Raw genomic sequence first — 11,936 nt, 5'->3', positions numbered from 1 at the left:
CTTTTGATCTGATTTTTCACTCCTATAACACTGAAATTTTATTTTATTTACCAAAAATACATGCCTCTATTTATGTTAAATGTGCACATTGAAACTGATTTTTTGTAGGTAGGCTTGCCAACTTTAAAGAATAAAGTTCCAGGAGATTTCTTTACAATCTTCAATTTCTGTCTGGCCAATGACTGATTAATTTAACATGAGTGCCAATTATTAACATTCCAGCAAAGACAGTCTGTTATCATTGACCAACACACACAAGCTTGAAGCAGCTTGGTTTGCAGAGTTCCTTCAGATTTTCTAAGGCTCCGTTGGAAAGCCTCTCTAACATGGTCGACCTGTGCTTCTGGTTTCTCCATTATGTCTTTGTGTATCAAAAAGACCAACAATTTGATATGATGTTTGGGTCAGAATATTGATCTCAGAAGCAGGCCATAGTCCTAAGTTTGATAATGTTATACAGGTTTATTCAAAATGATTGTCAGGTTTTCAATATTTTTTTTCTGAATAGGTCATGAAACATTTATCATTTATAACCACATCAATTATGGAGACACACTCAAAGTTTTTGGGCCTCCCCCATGGCGCAGTGGTAGCGTCTTTGCCTTGTAATCAAGGGGTCCCGGGTTCGATACCCGGTGGAGGCACAAGTGGTTCGGATCCCACTTTAAACTGTAGGTCCAGTCCCGATTAGCCTTACTGTGCATAAAGTGGACTTAAAACAGCAACTCAAACCAAACCAAACACTCAAAGTTTTCTTTCATAATAGGAAGTGTCAAGTAGTTCCACACTTGACTACTAGGTGGCAGGTTTTACATAGGGTAACCAGACACACACATTGAAAAAAGAGGACAGAGCATGGTGAAAAAGGACAACAAAGTCATAAAAAACAGGACACTGCAAAAAAATGGCAACACATTTTCCATTATTAATAATTTAATCAATATAAAAAAATCTTATCAACACTTTGCTTATAGATACTTCTCAAATGATCTTTTTCAAAAATTTCCTCTTACCTTTAAGCAAGAAAGCAATCTCCTAATCTATTATTTAATACATGACAATCATAACTAATTTGAAGCACATAATTTATCCTTTTCCTATTATTGGATAGTTAGAATGAAATATTCGCACAAGTGAATGCAAATGTAACAAGCTTTGCTGGATTTATTAAAAAAAAAAAAAAAAAAAGAGCATTAAAATTTTAGGTAGTTTAGATTGGGACCAGAAATATGATTTAAATGCCGCTAACATTAGCATTCGTTCAACAGCAGGGAAAAGCGACAGACACCTTTTAGCTCATATTCGTTTCTTACAGCCTTTAAAAGCTGGAAATTTTCTTGCGAGATCATGGTTGAATTTAAACTTTCGTTTCGAAGTAAATATTACTTAATAATCAAAATTCTCACTGCACATTTCTGTATTCCATATACATGACTCGAAAAGGAACTGGCCGACCTCCGTGACAGAGTGGGTATTGCAGCATACTACGACACCAGGGACTCTGGGTTCGAATACCAGCCTGAGCATGGGTGTTCTTTGCGAGTATCTTTTCATCAAAATCATTATATTATCGCTCATCTTTATCTTCGCGATTAGCCAAAATTGGCAGGAAAGCTAAATAAACAGAACACATGCGTTCCATCAGTCTTGAATGTGCTCAGAGGGTGAAGCAACAAGTTAGAATAATACTAATGACAGTCAGGCAAAGTAATTGGGTTCAGCTTTCAGATGCTAGGTGAGCATTGCTCTAATACTTAACATTACCCAAGCAAAATGCCTTAAATGATGATAGCAAATGTGCTTCATAGAGAACACATAACAATGGTCGATGCTATACTCCTTCCAAAAAAAGGGAAGATATTTACCGATTTCTAAAAAATCCACCCAAACGCTGGAGAGACACCTAAATAGGAGGACAAGTCTGGATAAAATACTATGTCTGGTCACCCTAGTTTTACAAGATGGCGGGTCACGGCTCTGATAAGGTGTTGCCATTGTCCATCAACACATTCCATTCACTGGTGATATGTACAGTCAAGATTGTTAGCTACCAGTCCTCTGTAGATCAGTTGGTAGCTGTTGACCTCCGTGAGAGTCATTAGCCTAGTGTGCTTATCTCACCAGGGGTTCTGGTTTCAAATCCCAGGTAAGACATGGACGTTTGTATTTGCCCTGAATGTGAAAATTGAGAATATGTAAAAATGACATATGAGAGAATTGAAAGATATTGACAGGAGCAACCACTGCTTAGGGGTTTCCTTTTATTTAAGAAGAAAAGTTGGTAAGAACGCTGCATCAAGATTTGAAGGTTGTGGGTTCAAATCTCCTCCAGGAAAGTTGGATCTTTTTCAGGGCATGAATGTGTATGTTGGATATAAATATAAGTTTCGAAAAAGGATTGAGTGAATATCCTTGTTGGCTTAGTCAGTAAGGGTGTTACTCCAAGTTCTCAAAGTTGGGGGTTTGAATCATCCAGGAGCATTGTTTTTTTTTAAAATTCCTGTGTTGTTCTCTCCTATCCATTTTACCAATCTCCCAATTTCCTTTCAGCCTCTCTTCTTCACCTGGGCCAAGCTGGTCCCTATTTCTGGCTCTACGGAGCCGACACCACCCTTCAGGGCAGCAGGGGGGTTTCCATGACAGGCCTGCATCACGGGAATTTTTTTTGGGGGGGGACAAAATTTTGTATCAATTCTATGTATTTTCACACAAAAATGGGGGGATCCTATCATTTGATTGACTTGTTATGGAATTTTAGTTTTGGTTATTATGTATAGTTTTTCTACCTACCTGTGGGTGATCGCGGCGATAGGGTTGAAATGAAACACCCCCTCTTATGCCTTTAGAATCGGTTTGGATGGAGGGGGGGCTGTGGTATTCGCATTAATACAAGGTTAGTCGAGTAGACAAACTGTGCAGAATAAGGTTGACTAACAATGGCAGTGAGCCTAAAGTATCTAAAGTAAACATATATTGCTTAAACATGTCTGTATTATACAGTGATGCAACCACAGGCGGGAGCAGGGGGGTCATTTCCCCCACCTTCGACGGAAGTCAATTCTAGGGGGGCAAGTGGGGACAAACATTGACGGCCAAGGGCACCTGCAGGGGGGGCACAGAGGAGCAATTACCCTTTCGATTTCAAATTTTATGCAAATAAAAATTCATTTTGTAAAATTTTCTTCCTTGCTTTGCTCGCATTATCTGCTTTTCTCCTTTTCGTCAAGTTCAGAGCTGTAGCTAGGGGCGGCGGGAGTCCGCCATGGGTGCCAAATGATCTAAAAAAAAAGTTGTAAAAGCGAGAATGCCATAGCATCCAGTGAAATTATTTGCGCCCTATTAAATCAATATTGTTTTCAATTGCAAAAATTGGATCGAAAAATTTTCTTGCTCGCTTCACTAGCAATCTACTTGTTTTCTGTAATGTCATGTATTTAAATAATATGTGTTGCATATTTGTACTGAATAAGCTTTGAGTACATACACAATTTAGTGTTAGCTTGTTGAATATGTATTTTCTTATTTTATGTCGCTCCATGTGGAATATGTGTAAAACTGTACATGAAAGTTACACATGTATCTTCGGAATGCATTCATCATTCATTTTTTTTCCATTCGAAAATACAGTTTGTGTCCTTGTTTTCCATTATTAGCTAATGTGAAATTGACTGTGTTGAAAAACTATTTCAAATAGTTTGTTCCAAACAAATGCTTTAGCACAGACTTCTACCCCCTTTTTTGCGTAATTTATGAGGACAATAACGTCATTGATACTACTACTACTACTATTGGTGGTAGTACCTAGTCTTACCATCAATACTGTCACGAAGTTTTAAGTAAATTGACACAAAACGTTGAGAGATATTTTAATATCCTAATAACATTACTGAAATGGATGCATGAAAAATCAAAATCACAAATCATTATTGAAAATGGCCACCCTTGGCACGCGCACAGTCCTCAAGTCTTTGTGGCCACTCATCAAATGAATTACTCAACACATCGACTGGAAAATCAGCAACTGCATTCAGAAGATACCGCTTTAAACTTTCAATATTGGGATGTCTCTTCTTGCAAGCAATCTCCTGAAGTTTGGACCACAATTTGTAGTCCAAAGGGTATAGGTCCAGACTTGCAGAAGGCCAATCTGAAGTGGAAATGAAGTCTGGAACATTTGCCTCCAGCCACTGCTGTGTTGTTCGGGCCTTATGTGCTGGGGCTGAATCCTGCTGGAAGCTCCAGTTCTGACCATGGAAGAGAGTTTTGTTGACATTCTTGACTAGTCTCTCAAGCACTGTCTTCTGGTACACTTTGGCTGATGTTTTGACCCCTTTTTTCACAGAAATGGAGCTCCATTGTGCCCTCATAGCTGACACCCCACCACACCTCTGGACCCTTTTCACCAGCTTCTCTAGCAGATTTGGCATATACCCTGTCATTTTGGACACTGAAAGTCTACTCAACACTGAAAATCTTTTCATCTGTGAAAAGGATGCGACGATGCCCATTTGCCACGTAATGCTGCAAATTTTTTTTATTTTAGGAGCCTCTGGAGCTTCAATTCACTTGTCAGGAGGTGTCCTTTGCATCGTTTGTAAGCATGGAGTCCCAGGTCACTGCTTAACGTGCGAGACATAGACATTTTTTATATGTTTAGCTCTCGAGTCATCAGTGACTGCTTCCTTACTGGATTTCTGGCCACTGCTTTTACCAATTCTGGAGTCCGTACTGTGCGCAGTCTGCCTTTCCTAGGGCGATCTTTCACAGCCCCAGTCTCAATGAAGCGCTGGATTGTGTGGTAAACGAATCTCTTATTAATTTTCAGCTTCTGCAGAAGTTTGAAAATTTCCCCTGGAGATTTGCCTACATTATGCAGAACTATAACAGCCACACGATTCTTGTACTCGCCCCATTTCATCTTGAACACTTCAACACACGACTTTCCACTTCTGCAGCTCAACCAGCAATGACTCACATTTCACATCGCAGCTCTGGCATGTGCATGCTTTTACAGTCGGAGGTACAGCCACCCTCAAAAGTTGTGACAGTATTTATGGTAAGACTAGGTAGTAGTAGTAGTATTAGTAATAATAATAATAAAGCCATTCTTAATATTATTAATATTGGTACATTTGTCCTGGTACTTCCCCCCCCCCCCCCCCGACAAAAATTCGTTGTTGCACCTGTGGTATTATTTTTGTCAGACAAAATTTGGGGAAAAATATAATTTGAGTAATTAATTTGGCATAAACGGGGGGAGGGGAATGTTCTACCATTTTGGGGGAAGTGTGTCATGGGCCTTGGGGAGGATGGGCACCCCTGCAGGGCAGGTCTACACACCAGCTGCCCTTCAGGGCTAGTGGAACCCCACACCTCAACACATACACTATGTTGCCATTTGTCACCGGACACCCCATACCAGTACGTTAATCCGGTCGTCGCAGCAACACATCAGTATCGTGTAGGGCCACCTTTCACCGCAATGACGTTCACAACCCTTCGAGGAAAACTTTCCACAAATTTGCGATACGTGTCGATGGGAATCTTGCCCCATTCCTCCTGCAAAGCGGCAAAGAGCTCAGTGGTGTTTTTTGGGCAGCATGGCCTGGCTCTCAAGCGGCGCTCCAACTCCTCCCAAAGGTGTTCAATGGGGTTGATATCTGGACTTTGGGCTGGCCGATCAAGTTTTTGCACACCCATGTCCTCGAACCACGTGTTGATAATGCCTGCTGTATGACATGGAGCATTGTCGTGCTGAAACAGGTATGGGCCAATACCGAATTGTTCCCACAATGTCGGTAGCACAGAATTGTCCAGAACTTTTTGGTACGCATTGGCATTCATGTTTCTCTGAACTAAAACAAGAGGACCAAAACCATACCACGAAAAGCAGGACCACACCATGATGCCACCTCCGCCGAATTTCACTGTCAGTACGATACAGTCCTGTAAATAGTGTTCACCGGGCATATGCCACACACGTCCATCGGACCACCACATCTGGTAGCGTAATTCATCACTCCATAGGATTCGAGAGTCCAATGGCGGCGTTCCTTGCACCACTGTAACCAGATCGCATTGTGGGCTGTGATATGCGACTTGTGAACTGCTGCGCGACCATGAAAATCAAGCGTGACGATCTCCCGGTGGACAATATGATCACTTGCTGCACTACTGGAAGCCGATCAAAACTCCTATGCCATCATCTGTAACGATGCCTTCCGGTTTTACCACCACACGTTTCAAGCATCGATGGTCACGATCTGTTAATATTTTTGGTTTCCTCGGTCTGGGTCGGCATGTCATGACCCCCTCTCGCTTCCACTTCACGATAACATCACTCACTGTCGACCAGGGTATCTGAAATTTGTTGGAAATCTCACGGGTCGAATGCACAAACCTGTGGGCTCCAATGATCATCCCTCTTTCCGCCTCACTCAGTTCGTGTCGTCTGTCCATATTGACTGCTGTAGCTGGTATGAGTGTATTCTCAACCGGCAATACCTTTTATAGGTTGTATGACGTGTACAGACAATCCCAAGCACTTTTTGAGGGGTGTCAGGTGACGAATGACAGCACAGTGTATATTTCCTACCATGGATCCCTTTCAGGAATGGGAATCTCTGGATTTAGGTAATTGCGAGTTGTATCTTTACTGACTGAAAAGGGTGAAACAGTTTGCAAAATATTTCAATTTTTAGTTCACACATTTGATAATAGATGGCACCACTTGCAACTTTACTGACTGAATGTAGATTTGCAAGTTAAATTGATTCCCCAGAGATTACTTAATAAAATACTAATGTCATTTTTGCATAGTCTAAAAAATCACATATTGAAGTTTACACTCTAATGATATATTGGGTTCATTCCATGTCAAATCAACCGATAAAAATTATTTTTGAACCTTTAGGATTCCCATTTTTTATTTTTTGTTTATACATTGTACGAGGACAAAAACTGCAAAATTTCAGATTCTTTTGGCTCATAGTTTTTGAGTTATTGACTTTTAAAAAAACAAAAATCCCAAAATTTGACTACATTTTGAAATCCTTAAACAGCTGTAAATCAAAAACTATTCGACATAGAGAGCTCAAATTAGTGTCATTCTCTTCTGCTTGTAATGAGTTATAGTTTGAAATGCAACATGACTATGGTATTTAAATTTTGCAATTTTTAAGAAACTCAAAAAAGTTTTTTGAAAATCTCAAAAACACCATTTTTTATTTATTTTTTAAAAAAAATATGTTTTGAAGACCAATTGACTATTTGTGTGTAAAATTTCATAATGGGACGTCAATGGGTTTCTATGGAAATTAATTTTTTGTATTGTAATGTGTGCAAAATTTGCTCAATTTGTTGACATACATAACTTTAATTGAGTGGTTGATGTTGAAGTCTTTGTAGTAGTCTATTTTATAATTTTTGGACTACAAATAATATGAAAATTTGTAATACTAGTAATCAAATTGAAAAATATATATTTGTGTTTACATTTTAGAATAGGATACAAATACAAGGTCTTAAGGCGAGGAGGGACAATTACACACTAGTTGTGCATTTATTTCAGTATCGTCGGATTGGACACTGCTATTTAAAAAATGGTTTAGTATGCAAGAGAGTATGAATTTCTCTCCATGTTGCAAGTGGAAACTATTTTTCAAGTTGATTAGTAAGCTAGACACGATGTTTGAAAAATATGACTAATAAGTATTTACATGTATTCCTTATGGGAAATCGACTTCAACTTCAAGTTACGGCTAATCAAATGGGAGTTTCAACTCTTCCTACTACTATGACATAGTTCAACATGTCCTTTTTCCGTCCATGTATTTTTTTCCGTCATTGGATGTTTGATATTCCCGAGAGAACGAATGAAATAATGGTCCCATAAACCTAATGCATTTCTCCTTGCCTCATACAGCCATCCTCTCAGTGTTGTCAAACCTGGTGTTCATAAAAGAGCTACATTTCACCATTAATAGAGCTAAAGATGATTTTCAAGCAGCTAGATTAACGAAGGCTACATAAAGTCCCTCCTAGGGTAATTTTAGGTGTCGGAGGCGTGGGGGTGCTGCTATTACCGTTAGCTTTTTTTTTTCTTAGTTTTCACCGCCTAGATTTGGAGGCATCACCCATCTCAATAATCCAATGTTGTTCATATGAAATCGAAAATAAAGGATTCCCGGATAATAATATTGTCATCTTCACATTAGCCACAGCGCTATATATAAAAATACCTGGGAAGGAAAGAGTGGGTGGGTGACGCAGCCTGTATATGAATATCACGTCATGTGCAAAATGTACACTCATGGCAAAGGTTGGTCTTTATGGGCCGGAGCCAGTGTTGGCATCATGGTGGGGCAGAGGGCAGATGCCACCTCACAGTCAAACGAGTGCATGAAAGAGCCAGATCTGGCTCCAAAAGAGCGAAGTTGGCAACAGTGATCAGCAGTTGCCCCAGCGAGAAAGACCTAGGGGAAATTGTCCCTCCTCGCCTTAATATCGAAAAATATATACATACATAACATTCATAATAAACTAAGAAACAATTTTTATCAACCACAGACCACACATTAGTTTAATAACAAGTAATTCACATTAGAAGCATTACTTTGAGAGTATAAAACACAGCTGCTTCACGGAGCATTTCAATAAAATACAACCGACGGAAGATTGCAGTAAACAATTGGTGATGTTCACTTAGGTATACTGAGCAGTGGCGTGCGGTGACCTGCACTTGCCCCTCGCCTCCCATACCTGTCGTAATATAATACAGTAGAGCAAGCAAAATTCAACCCTTATTGAAATGAACTAAATAAACATACGATACATATGTTACAAATTGTCAGAAGTGACATACATGAAGCATGTTAACATTATGACAATACCAATGTTAAAGCATATATGATATAATGTAAAGAAAATATTAAAAACAAAATTGTTGATGCGCAACGAAGAAAAAAATAATAAAATCAATTTATGAATGATCAAAGAAAAAATGTTTTGTCGAAACCTGTTTCATCTCTCTATTTGTAGATTAAGTTGACATTTTTTTTGTAGAGTTGAGCATTCTTGTAATTCAAACGTTCTCAATGCAATGATGGCATTCAGATGGGTGAATTTTTTTCATGATGTCTGCTAGATTTGTAGAAATTGTGACAAAAACCAAACTGTTCCAAACTCCCTTCTCGGGAACAAACAAGGACAACAATAATTTGCCACTGGAAGAGTATTCAGTTAATCATTTTACAGAGTTGTAGTAACTTGTTTGAAAATGCCTTGTGTATGATTTCGTTTTAATTTATTTATTCCAAGTTTCAGATACAGCACTTTTAAGGCCATTTTACACTGAAAACTCTAACAAATAAAAAGATCAAGCCAAGATGGTTTTAGGTAAAAACAAGAAAGGTTAAATACGAGGGTGGTTTGAAAAGTTCTCGGAATGGAATAGAAAGAAACGACTTACATCAGTGATTTTTTTTTATTTTTCAATGTAGTCTCCCTGTACACTAATGCACTTGGTCCAGCGATATTCCAATGCCTTGATCCCATCTCGAAAATTAGATTCCTCCAGGCCTGTGAAATACGTGTCAACTTCGGCCATTAGTTCTTCCTTTGAAGAGAATCTCCGTCCACCGAGGAAACTTTTGAGTTTGGGGAAAAGATGGATGTCTGAGGGAGCCAAATCATGCGAATAAGGCGGATGTGGCAACAATTCGTAACCAAGTTCATGAATTTTTGCCATGGCAACGACACTTGTGTGAGGGCGCGCATTGTTCTGATGCAAGATGATTTTCTTTCTTGCCAAACCTGGCCTCTTTTCCCGTATCTTATGCTTTAGTTGGTCGAGGAGATTAGCGTAGTATTGTCCCGTAATTGTTTGACCAGTGGGAAGATAATCGACCAACAGAATCCCTTTCGCATCCCAAAACACTGACGCCATTACCTTTCCGGCCGACCGTGTTGCCTTTGCTTTCTTTGGTGGTGGTGAATCAACATGTTTCCACTGCTTTGACTGTTGTTTTGTCTCTGGGGTATAGTAGTGGACCCACGTTTCATCTGTCGTCACAAACCGGTGCAAAAAATCTGTTTGGTTTATCTTAAAACGAGTCAAACATTGTTCGGAAATATCCACTCTGATGCGTTTATGGTCCTGTGTTTAAAGTCGCGGCACCAATCTTGCAGATAATTTTCTCATATCCAATTCAACTGTTAAAATGTGATACGCCCGTTCAGATGACATTCCTATAGCTTCAGCAATTTCACGCACTTTCAGACGGCGATCCTCCATGACCAATTTATGCACTTTTTCAATAATTTCTGGGGTAGTAGCACATTTTGGGCGACCACTACGTGGATCATCTTCTAAGCTGTCGCGACCAAATTTAAGCTCGTTTGTCCACTTTGCAACAGTTGAATATGAAGGAGCAGAGTCCCCCAGTGTGTTCAGAAAATCGGCACGAATTTCCTTTGCTTTCATACCTTTCTTTACGAAGTACTTAATCACCGCTTGAATCTCGATTTTTTCCATCTTCACAAAGCACTGCACAGGAACAACTACAAAGTGACGTCCGCACCACAGTTCTCTACCCAGAACACTGACGTGCCATGTGTTTATTAATAAAGGATGGCCTATTACTATGCGAGAACCTCGTTGTCCTAGCACTGACATCTGGTGGTGATTCCGAGAACTTTTCAAACCACCCTTGTATAAACATAAGACATAAACAAGGAAACAAAGAAAGATTTACATATTCATTTTTAGGGAAGATTGGAAAATGCTTTCAGGGGCAAAAATGTCCATGTTCGTGGGTAGTTTATTGTAGAACTGGGGCAGCCTGTGGAATAGAGCACCCTGTATAAGGGAAAGCATAGCGGTAGAGTTGTGGAACAATTCAGTGTTTCGGGTCGATCGAGAGAGAATTCTGTAAGCAGAAATTCAGATCTTAGCTTTCCATTGATGATTTTATAGAAAAATTTCATATTGGCCATATCGCGTCGGGTCTGCAGTAACTGAATGTTCAAAGTAGTCAGGATGTCAGGTTTCTGAAGATGCAGCAGAGAAGGAATTCTATGACGAACAATGGCGGTAAAGAAGCTGAGGACGGAATCCATGCTAGAAAGATTTGTATTGGAAGCCATGGCCCAGACTGGAGAGCAGTATTCGAGAATCGGAGAAATGAATTACTTGAAAAATAGGCTAAGAGAAGTTGGAGTATCAATTTCTGTAGAGGAGGCCTAAGAGGCGCATTGCACTTTTAGTTGTAGCTGAGATGTGTTCCTTAAAGTTCAGATTTTCATCTATGATAACACCTAGATCTTTTCGGGTCGCAACTGTAGTAATATAATTGTTTTCAAGAACATAATGAGAATATATTTTGTTCTTTTTTTTAAAGAGACTGTGAGGGAGGAACATTTCTGCGGGTTAAGTTGTAGATTCCTCTGCTTACACCATGTGACAAGTTCGGAAAGAGCATTCTGGAGAATCACAGCATCTTGTGTGGTTGAGATTTCTTTGAAAAGTTTAGTCGTCAGCAAACATAAGTACATTGACAGGAAGTGAGGAAAGTCTTTGAGGGAGATCGTCCATGTATATGATGAACAAGAGAGGGCCCAAGATGCTCCCTTGTGGCACCCCAGACAAGGCAGGAAGAAAATCAGAAGAGATTCCTGAAAGAGTGACACGCTGTGTACATGACTGTAGACAATCCTGGATTAAGGAGAGAAATATGCCATGTACTTATGTTAAATCTAGTTCGTAATTTGTGAATAAGAAGAGCATGGTTTAACACGGTAAACAAACGTCCAGTCCCGGTGAAAGTTTTTCTTCGGCATGTTGATTTCGGAAGAAAGAAGTGTTCTTATAATGTTATTATAGATAATTTAAATAGCTGAAAAGGGCGTTACGTAAAAGGGAACAGCCTGTTCTCTCT

Source organism: Lepisma saccharinum, chromosome 12, assembly GCF_977018435.1.
Source record: "Lepisma saccharinum chromosome 12, izLepSacc3.1, whole genome shotgun sequence".
NCBI lineage: Eukaryota > Metazoa > Arthropoda > Insecta > Zygentoma > Lepismatidae > Lepisma > Lepisma saccharinum.
The sequence above is the reverse complement of the archived record's forward strand: the minus strand, read 5'-3'. Positions refer to the sequence as shown.